This window comes from Rana temporaria, chromosome 2, assembly GCF_905171775.1.
Source record: "Rana temporaria chromosome 2, aRanTem1.1, whole genome shotgun sequence".
NCBI classification, from domain to species: Eukaryota; Metazoa; Chordata; class Amphibia; order Anura; family Ranidae; genus Rana; species Rana temporaria.
The window spans coordinates 375,409,583-375,422,311 of NC_053490.1; positions in this window are offsets into that span (position 1 = coordinate 375,409,583).

Sequence of the window (12,729 nt, forward strand, 5' to 3'; positions counted from 1 at the left end):
TGTCTGTGTTGATGGGGGAATCATGCAAGTTTCTTTCCTGCAATCTGTGGATGCAGGAAAGAAATTTGCACCATATATTACCTGCCTAACTGAAAGTGAAAGTAAATTGTGAATGTTTTGAAAGAACAGGAGAGGGGGAGGGAGACAGATCGGGGGGGACAGAAGGGATGGAGATAATGTAGTTCAGTGATTACAGTGTACTGCAGTCTGCAGTGCACACACTTAAACACGGCCCAGGCTAGAATATCTGGTTGTGTGAGCGCTCGCATTATGCAGTGTGGGCGAGCACAGGGAGGGGGAGGAATTCCCCGCAGAGCTTACTGGGGACACTCTCCCTCTCGGGGAGCAAAATACAAACATTGCACATGGTGGGGCACAGCATGATGTTGGGGGGGTCAGGGCCCCCTCTGGCCCCCCCCTAGGGACGCCTCTGACCCTAGCGCCCTCTTTCATACCATTATCACATATAGAATCTTGTCATCTTGGATAGTCAATACCATCTAGAGAGCTTGCAGAGCGGCTGGGTGAGAGCATCCAGAAGCAGTAAAGGTTCATTCCATTTGAGCCATCTCTATTTCCTGGGCAGCACATGCGAGAGTATCTATGGACACCATTTGCAAGGCTGCAGGTTAGTGGGTGCAACATACCTTTCTGAGACTAAATTCACAAAAAACACTCTAGTGCTCAATGCAAGGTGCTCCCAAGGATACGTAAGGGCGTAATGCTTCCTCAAGTGCAGCCCTCCACAGATTGGGGAATCTTCAGTCAACTGCAATAAAAACACACAACACGGTGCAAGCTGCTCATGCATTACCACTAAACAATTTAATAAACACTCAAAGACAAATGAATACAGTACTCACAAACCTGTGAAAACAGCAGAAATATAACATGGATATTTTAGGCATGGGTGGTATGTCCCATCAATGGACCATCTGATTGGAAACAAATGCGTTTTGGGAGACCCGTACACACCATCTGATGGACTTTTTCCACCGGATTTTCCGATCGTGTGTAGCCCCATCTGAGTTTTTTCATTGGAAATTCTGATGAATTCTATCGGACTTTAGATATAGAACATGTTCTATATTTTTCCAATGGAATTCCGATGTAATTTGGCCGGGCAAAAGCCTGATTGTGTATACGTGGCATAACTCTCATCTTCATAGCTGAACAAGCTGACTATATTATATGCCTGCTGTTTTTTTATGTTTGTGAGTATTGATTTGTTTTTGAGGATTTAATAAATTACAAGGAGAGCGGGACTTTAAATGAAGTATGTGCGGGAAAAACTTGAAATGGTAAAGGATGATTGAAGTAGATCTTTTAATACTTTCAAATAATGTATCGTACATAACTATATTACATTATTGAAGAAAATCATAAATATACAGTATTAAATACCTATATGGATATATTCAAATTCATGTCAACAGAAAGACAAAAATTATAAGATTAAAATATATAGACTTTTATGGAAAGCTTAAAACAGTTCAGAACAAAAGCCGGGATACACAGACACAAATTGCAATATGGGGTATTGTAGTAACATATAATTGGAGCACGAAATTGTTATCTCTACGCGTTTCGAGACTTTAAGTCGCTCATCAGGAGCAAAGATACATTGTGTTTCTGTAAAGACAAAAGCACAATTTTTAGGCTGGTTCAGGGCATCTGACATTCTGGAGACTGTGAGCAATCAAAGTCCCAGTTGGTACTTACTGGGCATCCCTATGTAGCTGGCATGGAATTCGAGCCCAAACAGACCCCAATAGGCATAGATCCTGCCAGGGACTGAGGCAGGGTGCTGAACGGCAGACGTCTCCTCACACACAGAGGCGCACACCCAGGATGGACAGGCATCAGGCAGGAAGTAACATATAGGTCAAGATAATGACTGCAGGTGAGAAGAGAGTGAAGTGCAAATTACTGGACAATTAGTAATTATGGCAGACGTCTTGCGGCGTCTGCCATAGACGCCGCAAGGAGACAAGCTCCATGTGCTGCGAAGAGGGCGTGACGTTGACACACAGTGCCCGCCCACACATCCACGCATCAAGATGGCGTGAGAGGGGGGTAGGTAGGCAATGCGCATCACAGCCCCCCGGACATGAGTAAAGCCAGAAGGGGGCAGGGACAAGACAACATCCATAGCCAGAAACAACAAATGGGACCCATGAAGAATGAGAGATGACCTGGAGAAGCCAAAAAATTTCTTTTCCTTTTAAGCACTAATTGTCCAGTAATTTGCACTTCACTCTCTTCTCACCTGCAGTCATTATCTTGACCTAAGTCCATATGTTACTTCCTGCCTGATGCCTGTCCATCCTGGGTGTGCGCCTCTGTGTGTGAGGAGCTGTCTGCCGTTCAGCACCCTGCCTCAGTCCCTGGCAGGATCTACGCCTATTGGGGTCTGTTTGGGCTCGACTTCCATGCCAGCTACATAGGGATACCCGGTACTTACCAACTGGGACTTTGATTGCTCACAGTCTTCAGAATGTCAAATGCCCTGAACCAGCCTAAAAATTGTGCTTTTGTCTTTACAGAAACACAATGCATCTTTGCTCCTGATGAGCGACATAAAGTCACAAAAGGCGTAGAGCTAACAACTTCATGCTCCAATCATATGTTACTACAATACCCCATATTGCAATTTGTGTCTGTGTATCCCGGCTTTTGTTCTGAACTGTTTTAAGCTTTCCATAAAAGTCTATGGCCCAGATCCACGTAGAGCGGTGCATTTGTAAGTCCGGCGTAGTGTATCTCAGATACACTACGCCACCGTAACTTACAGCGTATTTCCCGTATCCACAAAGAATTTGTGCCGTAAGTTACGGCGGCGTAGTGTAAATGTGTCGGCGTAAGGGCGCATAATTCAAATCACTAAGTTGTGGGCGTGTTTTATGTTAATACGTCTGGACCCCACGTAAATGACGGTTTTTTTAACAGCGCATGCGCCGTCCGTGGGGGTATCCCAGTGCGCATGCTCCAAATTAACCCGCAACAAGCCAATGCTTTCGACGTGAACGTAATTCTACGCAAAGCCCTATTCGCGAACGTTTTACGCAAACAACGTAAACGATGGAAAATTTGACGCTGGCCCGACGTCCATATTTAACATTGGCTACGCCTCATATAGCAGGGGTAACTTTACGCCGGAAAAAGCCTTACGTAAACGACGTAAAAAAAATTGTGGATTGACGTATCTAGCTAATTTGCATACTCGACGCGGAAATCGATGGAAGCACCACCTAGCGGCCAGCGTAAATATGCACCTTAGGGAGCTGCGGTGGCTCAACGCGATTGGCACTGCGCTGACAAGCCATTCACCTCTGCAGCCAGGGGTTCGGATCCCGTTCTCGGCTACATGTGAATTGAGTTTGGTGGTCTCAGCCCGGCTCCCGGTGGGTGTTCTATACGAGGTAAGCCTGCGCTTAGTACGCCCACCCCCCTCCCACAAAAACCACCACACTTACACGCACTCGAAATTGAGTTAACATGCACGCACTTTGACCACGCGGTCTCTAAAAAGAGAGGCGAAGGACTAACGGGGCTGATGGGCGGGCTAGATCCTCTCACTCCCTTGTAGGGAGTCCCTCTGTCCCGTTGGGCTTCAAAGCAGAGCAGGTAGGGTGGGCTGTGTAGGAGGACCCCATTGCCACCCGGTGCATGGAGAAAGGTGGCAGATTGCCTCTGGGGGAGGCCTGCCTACTCCCAACTCCTGCAGTCCGGCTCCTCTCTCGAGTACACGCACAAAATACACTTTAAAAAAAAAATATGCACCTTCGATCCGACGGTGTACTAAGACGTACGCCAGTCGGATCTAGCCCAGCTTCAGGCGTATCTTGTTTTGTGGATACAAAACAAAGATACGCCAGAGCAACCTAGAAGTTACGCGCTGTATCAATAGATACGCCAGCGTAACTGCTTCGTGGATCTGGCCCTATGTATTTTAATCTTATCATTTTTGTCTTTCTGTTGACATAAATTTGAATATATCCATATAGGTATTTAATACTGTATATTTATGATTTTCTTCAATAATGTAATATAGTTGTGTACGATACATTGTTTGAAAGTATTAAAAGATCATAATCTACTTCAATCATCCTTTACCATTTCAAGCTTTTCCAGCACATACTTTGTTTAAAGTCCCGCTCTCCTTCGCTCATCTTGTATACAATTAACAGGGATGGAGGTAAATTACTGTGTCATTGCCTCATATAAAGTCCCACTAAACTCTCCCCTCTTAAGATTTAATAAATTGTTTGGTTGGTATGCGCAAGGAGGTTGTGCCCTCTTGTGCGTGTTTTTTGCAGTTGACTGACAATACCTTTCTGAGACATGGGTAGTTGAAGGGGCTCTCATGACAGTGGACTTTGGATGAAAGAGGATTCAGGCATTCATGTTCAATATTTTCAAAATGTGATTATGTATTATGCAGCCCTCAAAATTTGCACTCGCCTGCTCGCATCCTGCAAGTAAATTTTGAGGGCTGGCGAGTGTGGGCTGCCTGGGAGCAGGGGGGGGGGCGAGCAAGGAGAGGAGCTGCCGCTGCCGACTGGTTGTTCAAAGCGCGGGGAACATGACAGCTTTCAATTCAATAGCTGTGTTCCCCACAGCGAGCCGCCATATACAGCCCTCCCCCTTGTCCGGGCACTTTGATAGACAGATAACCGATCCCAGGATTGGACGAGTGATCTGTCTATCAAAGTTTCCCGGACAAGGGGGAGGGGCTGTATATTGCGGCTCGCCGCGGGGAACACAGCTATTGAATTGAAAGCTGTCATGTTCCCCGCGCTTTGAACAACCAGGCTGTGGTGGCGGTGGCGGCGGGGCTCTGGGTCTGGCTCCTCTCCTCTTCTCACTCAGCACAGGTATCCTGCTATGGGGATACTGTCTGCTATGGGGACACTGTCTGCTATGGGGACACTGTCTGCAATGGGGACACTGGCTGCTATGGGGACACTGGCTGCAATGGGGACACTGGCTGCAATGGGGACACTGGCTGCAATGGGGACACTGGCTGCTATGGGGACACTGGCTGCTATGGGGACACTGGCTGCTATGGGGACACTGGCTGCAATGAGGACACTGGCTGCAATGGGGACATTGGCTGCAATGGGGACATTGGCTGCAATGGGGACACTGGCTGCTATGGGGACACTGGCTGCAATGGGGACATTTTGTTGCATTGGGGACACTGACTGCAATGGGGACACTGGCTGCAATGGGGGCACTGGGGACACTGACTGCACTGGGGACACTGACTGCACTGGGGACACTGGCTGCACTGGGGACACTGGCTGCACTGGGTACACTGGCTGCACTGGGTACACGTGGCTGCATTGGGGACAGGTGGCTGCACTGGGGACACGTGCTGCATTGGTAGACATGGGCAGGCTGCATTTTTGGGCATGGATAAAGTCGTTGTTAATATTTATTTTTCTAACTTAATTCTGCATAAAACATTTAAGTGTCATTTCATGAGATAATTTATGAGGGTGTGTCTGGGGGCGGGACATGGTAGGGGTTGGGTGGGGCAACTGGTGGCGAGTTTGCCTTGAGGCCTGGCTAGTAGCTCAGGACTTGAAATTTTGAGCCCTGTATTATAGCTTTCCCCTGTTCAGCTCTTTATTTATCATATGTATGCTGCCATGTTGGCATCAGGAAAACAGAAAATTGTATCAAAGGCTTACCGTAATTTTCCTTTCATGACGCCAAAACATGGCAGACACTCCCATAAGATCTTGTTATTTTTATGGAGATTAGGGAGGGTCTCAATCTTCTTCCTTTTATAGAATTAAAGTGGTCCTGTGGTTGGATATACTGTAGGGGCAGAGTTCTAGCATATATATATGCTGCCACGGATTGGCATCAGGAAAGGAAAATTACAGTAAGTATTTGATACATATTTCCGTTTTTGGTTTTGGGTTTAATACCATTTTAAATGCATTTTGTTTCATTGCTTCTCAAAATGATTTACTATGAAGATCTGTCATGTTTGATACTATTCACTACACATTCAATGCTCTGCAAATTTTTACTTTTTCACTAGATGTCAGCATTTACTATCTGCAACTGCTATAGAAAGATATTATATATCGAGTAATCAGAGTGAATGCTAGCAAACTGATTTTTATAAATATGGCTTGTGTAACACAAAATGACAAAAACAAAGCTTCTTAAACATAAAAGATATGGATTGACAAGAGTTGCTCAGTATTAGATGATTTTAATAAGAAAGCTGTTATGCCGCGTACACACGATAATTTTTCGGCATGAAAAAAACATTGTTTTTCAAAAACGTCATTTAAAATTATCGTGTGTGGGCTACATATAATTTTTCAGGTTCTGAAAAACAACAAAAAAAAATTCGAACATGCTGCATTTTTTAATGTCATTTTAAACTATGTCGTTTTTCGGGTTGTAAAAAATGATCGTGTGTGGGCGAAAACGACGTAAAAAACCTGTGCATGCTCAGAAGCAAGTTATGAGATGGGAGCGCTCGTTCTGGTAAAACTACCGTTCATAATGGAGTAAGCACATTCATCACGCTGTAACAGACAGAAAAGCGTGAATCGTCTTTTACTAACTCGGAATCAGCTAAAGCAGCCCAAAGGCGAATGAAACTTCCCCTTTATAGTGCCGTTGTACGTGTTGTACGTCACCACGCTTTGCTAGAGCATTTTTTTTAAATGATGGTGTGTAGGCAACGTCGTTTTAATGATGAAGTTGGGAAAACTTTGTTTTTTGGACATGCTGAAAATGATTGTGTGCATTAGATGCCATTGCCAAGTGCTTTGATCATTTTGGAGAAAGTCATTTTGGAGGATTTGTAAAATGATTGTTTCTCTTTCCCTTTCTCTTCTTAACTCCTTTCTTTATTCACGCTTTCCTGTCTCGCGCATTGCATGGGCTGCTGGGAAATGAGAGTAAACCAGAAAAACCAGTCAGATGGTATTTGCTCAGTCTCGTTACTCTTTAACCATTTAGAGAAGCTATGGCCACTCCTTAAAACTCTGTAACGTCATTAGCTTTGAGAGCAGACTGAAATACTTCTGGGTATTTCAGTATCCATGTAATCTAGGACTTATTTCCAACATGGATTCAGAGCAGGATAACCACACAACTCAGCTGGAGACTCTCATGCTAGAAAATCAGGTAAGTCTTTGTGTAGCCTTATGTAGAGTGTGTTTTATTTGAATATTGATTTTTTTTTTTATTTGTGTTTACCTTGTGTAAAACCGTATGAGCTGAAACCTCTATCAAATCTATCAAATATAGTTATACTTCACATAACTAAAGTTGTCCAAACATAGAGATACCTTTCACTACTTAACCACTTAAAGACTGAAACATTTTCCCCCTTAATGACCAGGCCATTTTTTGCGATACGGCACTGCGTCGCTTTAATTGACAATTGCGTGGTCGTGCGATGTTGTACCCAAACAACATTTATTTCCTTTTTTTTCCCACAAATAGAGCTTTCTTTTGGTGGTATTTGATCACCTCTGCTGTTTTTATTTTTTGCGCTATAAACAATAAAAGAGCGTCAATTTTGAAAAAAATATATATTTTTTACTTTTTGCTATAATAAATATCCCAACAAATAAATAAACTAATTTCTTTATCAGTTTAGGCCAATATGTATTCTTCTACATATTTTTGGTAAAAAAAATGCAATAAGTGTATATTGATTGGTTTGCGCAAACGTTATACTGTCTACAAAATAGGGGAAAGATTTATGGCATTTTTATTATTATTTTATTCTTTTTTTTACTAGTAAAGGTGACAATCTGCGATTTTTAGCGGGACTGCGACATTGCAGCAGACAGATCGGACACTTTCAACACTTTTTTGAGACCATTGACATTTATACAGCGATCAGAGCTATAAAAATGCACTGATTACTGTGTAAATGTCACAGGCAGGGGAGGGGTTAACACTAGGGGCGATCAAGGGGTTAAATGTGTTCATTGGGAGGTGTTTATTACTGTGCGGGGATGGGACTGATTGGAGCAGGAGAGAGTTCACTGTTCCTAATCACTACGAACAGCAGATCTCTCTTTCCTCCCGTCAGAACAGGGATCTGTCTGTTTACATTGACAGATCCCCGTTCTGGCTCCTCTTTCCCACAATCACGGGTGGCCGGCGGACATTGCGACTGGCGACCATGTGCATCGGGTCCCCCACCGTACAGCAGACGCATGCCTGCTATGGTTCTTAAAAGAGCCGATGTACACCTACGGCCATATGCGGGAACAAGCCGACCTGCCACAGTATGACGGCGGCGGCTGGTCCACAAGTAATTAAGGTCCATACATACACTCAGACAATCTTATCAGTTATATTCATATTGAAGACTGTTTGTAACCCCCCCCCCCCATCATGACCCTTGCACACCACCCTTTTACCTTCATAGGCAAGTCTGATGAGAATTTGAAAGTCTATGTAATAGTGTTATATGCACAGCTGGATGCTATCTCTAGTAGCTTTTGGCTAAAGTCAGATCACCTACATAGTGTGGACAGAGTTGCTATTGAAAGCATAGTCCTGTCTCAATGGGGTTGATTTACCAAAACTGGAGAGTTCAAAATCTGGTGCAGCTGTGCATGGTAACCAATCAGCTTCTAACCCCAATGAGACAAATTAATATTTTCCCATTCATGTAAACAAAACCAAAGAGCTTACTACTTACTACTTACTTACTGGTGGGTAGCGCGTTCCATAGCCGTGGTCCTTGCACTGCAAATCTTCGTTCTCCCTTCGATTTGTAGCTGGACTTTGGGACGTGGAGGAGATTTTGGTTAGTTGATCGGAGAATACGATTGGGGATGTAGTGTTTCATTTTCTCGCATAAGTATTGAGGAGCGTTTCCTTGTGTGCATTTGTGGGTGAGGCAGAGGGTCTTAAATGTGACCCGATCCTTTACGGTTAGCCAATGAAGGGTCCTCAGGGATGGGGTGATTGATTCCCAGGGTTTTTCCCCCATTACCAGCCTTGCTGCCGTGTTCTGGACAACTTGTAGGCGTGATATCTGGTATTTAGGTAGTCCTAGGTAGAGGGAGTTTTTGCGTAGTCTAGTCGGGAATTGATGATTGTTCCGACTACTACTGCGGTGTCTTCTTCTGGGATGAAGGGGATGAGTCTACGCAGTAGACGGAGAAGATGGTGAGATCTGCTGACTACTGATCCTATTTGTGCATCCATCGACATCTCAGAGTCAAAGATGACTCAGAGACTTTTGACTTTGGTGCTTGGGGTGATTGGGATGGTGGGTGGTATGCATGGAGCCCTTGCTTTTGTCTTTTGATTTGCGTGGAGCAAAAGCAGTTCTGTTTTGCATCCATTGAGTTTAAGGGAGCTCTCCATCATCCAGTCATCGATCAATGCAAGGCATGTTTCTAGACTATGATATTGGTCAGTTTTTTTGGTGATGCGAAGGTAGAGTTGGGTGTCATCAGCGTAGGAGTGGTAGCACAGGTCCTGTTTACTGATGATGTTAAGGAGTGGATGGAGATAGATGTTGAAGAGCACCGGTGACATGGGTGATCCTTGAGGGACTCCACAAGAAATGGTGCGCGTTTCTGAGGTGAACCCTCCTAGTTTCACTGTCTGAGAGCGATTTGCTAGGAAGGATGCAAACCAGGGTAGATATGAGTCAATGACTCTGGCTACTTCTTTAAGACGGATGAGTAGAGTTTTGTGGTCTACTGTGTCGAACGCTGCACTGAGGTCCAGCAGCACAAGGAGACATGATTCTCCGTCATCTGCTTCTTCGAGGGCATCATCCCATATTTTGAGAAGTGCCGTCTCTGTGCCATGGCCTGGGCGGAAGCCTGATTGTAGTGGGTCCAAGAGTTTGTGGGAGTCCAAGTGGAGTTGTAGCTGTTGTACTACTGCTTTCTCAATAATCTTGGAGCTCAGTGCTCGCAACCTTTCCTCATAACGAATATCCTCCAGACCCTTTATTAGCTTTGTTGCTGTTCTTTGTACTCGCTCCATTTTCCAGTACATCCTTCCTGAGGACGGGTGCCCAGAACTAGACAACATACTCTAGGTGCGGCCCAACCAGAGTCTTGTAGAGCAGGAGAATTGTCATTTTATTTCTGGAGTTAATCACCTTTTTAATGCATGCCAATACTCTGTTTGCTTTGTTAGCAGCAGCATGGCATTGCATGCCAATGCTGAGCCTATCATCTACTAAGACCCCCAGGTCCTTTTCTATCCTAGATTCCCCCAGAGGTTCCCCCAGTCACAAGTGCGACCTTTACAACCCTGGTAGTTCCGCCACTGGTGGCAGTAGGACTGTGAATAGTGTCAGTCAGTAGAGCAATGGACGGTATCAATATGGCAGTGGACTTTGTCAGTAATGCATTGGATGTGGTCAGTAGGCAGTGGACGGGGTTAGTAGTTTTTCATTTTTGTTATTTTATTTTTTATTTTATTTTTTCAATTTAAATTGTATTATTATATACAATTCTTTTTTAGGAGCCCTGTTGGGGGGCTTTGGTGAGATATCAGGAGTTTAAACATACCTCTGGTGTTTCACCTTTGAGACAGAGAAAGGAGATTGGGGGCACAGTCCCTGGGGGGTGACCAGGGGAGCACACAGGGGCCCAGTGACAGCAGGAAACATGTAACCTGGCTACAGGGCTGGTACAAAATGCAGGGCACATTTTGAAACCCCCACCCACCATCCTGCCACCAAACCTGCCACTCACAGTAACACACCACCTACATTAGTGTGCCCGCACTCTGGTAGAAGACGCATAGGGGGAACCTTTAGTCTGGGGGGAGAGGAGTGTTAAATGTAGTAGCATATTTAAATGCAAATACTGGCCAGATCACCAGGTGATCTGGCCCCTGTTTTGGTGTGCTCGTATACAGAAGCGAACTCACATGTAAGTCCCGCCCACATATGAAAACGGTTTTTAAAGCACACATGTGGGGTAACGCTGCGAACGTTAGAGCAAGAGCAATCATTTAGACCTCTTCTCCAACTAAAAAGATGTAACCAGTAAAAATATTTAAAGCGTCACCTATGGGGATTTTTAAGTAGCGAAGTTTGGCGCCATTCCACAAGCATGTGCAATTTTGACGGGTGACATGTTGGGTATCTATTTACTCGGCGTAACTTCATCTTTCATATTGTGCATAAACATTGGGCTAACTTTAATGTTTTTTTTTTGTTTTTTTTTAAAGAACAAAACAGTTTTATTTCCAAAAATAACGCGTTCGAAAAATCTTTGCTAAAAATATATATATAATGTTTTGGGGTTCTATGTATTTTTCTAGCAAATAAATGATGATTTTTACATGTAGGAGAGAAATGTCAGAATTGTCCTGGGTGCTCCAGAACGCCTGATGGTGCTCCCTGCATGTTGGGCCTATGTATGTGGCCACGCTGTGTAAAAGTCTCACACGTGGTATCGCCATACTCGGGAGAAATAGCAGAATGTGTTTTGGGGTATAATTTGTGGTATGCATGTGTGAGAAATAACCTGCTAATATGACAATTTTGTGAAAAAAAAAAAAATCTTGATTTTGCAAAGAATTGTGGAAAAAAATGACAACTTCAAAAACTCACCATGCCTCTTTCTAAATACCTTGGAATTTCTCAAGAAATCTCAAGAAATCTCAAGAAATGAGATAGGCCGTCAGTACTTCAGGTGTGATCAATTTTCAGATATTGGCACCATAGCTTGTGGACTCTAACTTTCACAAAGACAAAATAATATCCACCAATTTGTACTTATTTTTACCAAAGATATGTAGCAGTATAAATTTTGGCCAAAATGTATGAAGAAAAATTACAAATTTGCTAAATTTTATAACAGAAACAAAGAAAAATTATAATTTTTTTACAGAATTTTCTGTCTTTTTTCTTTTATAGCGCAAAAAATAAAAAACCCAACGGTGATTAAATACCACCAAAAGAAAGCTCTATTTGTGGGAAAAATAGGACAAAAATTTAATTTGGGTACATTGTTGTATGAGTAATTGTCATTCAAAATGTGAGAGCACCTAAAGCTGAAAATTGGTCTGGTTATTAAAGCGGAGGTTCACCCTAAAAACATGTATATAACATTACATTCTGCATACGGTGCTATACGGCGCCTGCGCACCGACTAGGAGCCGTGTAGAGCTGACTGCGCAGGCGCCGTATAGAGCCGACTCGCAGTTTGGCTACTTTCGGAAACTCGTGACGCGCCTTATCCACCTGGGGGAAGTTTTTCTCAAGACGTCAATCATCTGGGCGAAGTCCCACATGACACTGCGCCTCTGTATAGGAACGCCTACTCCCGCGGGAGTGAGTACCCGGAAGCCGGGTGGAAAATGGCAATAATACGGTATGTACAGCAAAAAAAACAAAAAACAAACAGCATACTGTAAATGTTGGAAGTATGCAGAATGTAATGTTATATACATGTTTTTAGGGTGAACCCCCTCTTTAAGGGGGTTTAAGTGCCCAGTGGTCAAGTGGTTAAGTCACTTCACATTGTTTAGCTGACTGTGTCTGAATCTTTCCTTAGTGTGCTCATTTATGCACAATCTACTATTTACTCTAATCCATACCAATACATTGAGTTAATTTACCAATAAATGGTCTTGTGGCTATTTCCTGGTACTAATCCAGTTCAAGGTATCCCCACTTCCTAAAAGTGTGTGCAGTAAATTTCACTCAACCACATGTGCCAGAGGGCCTGGGGTTGTTCTTGTAGT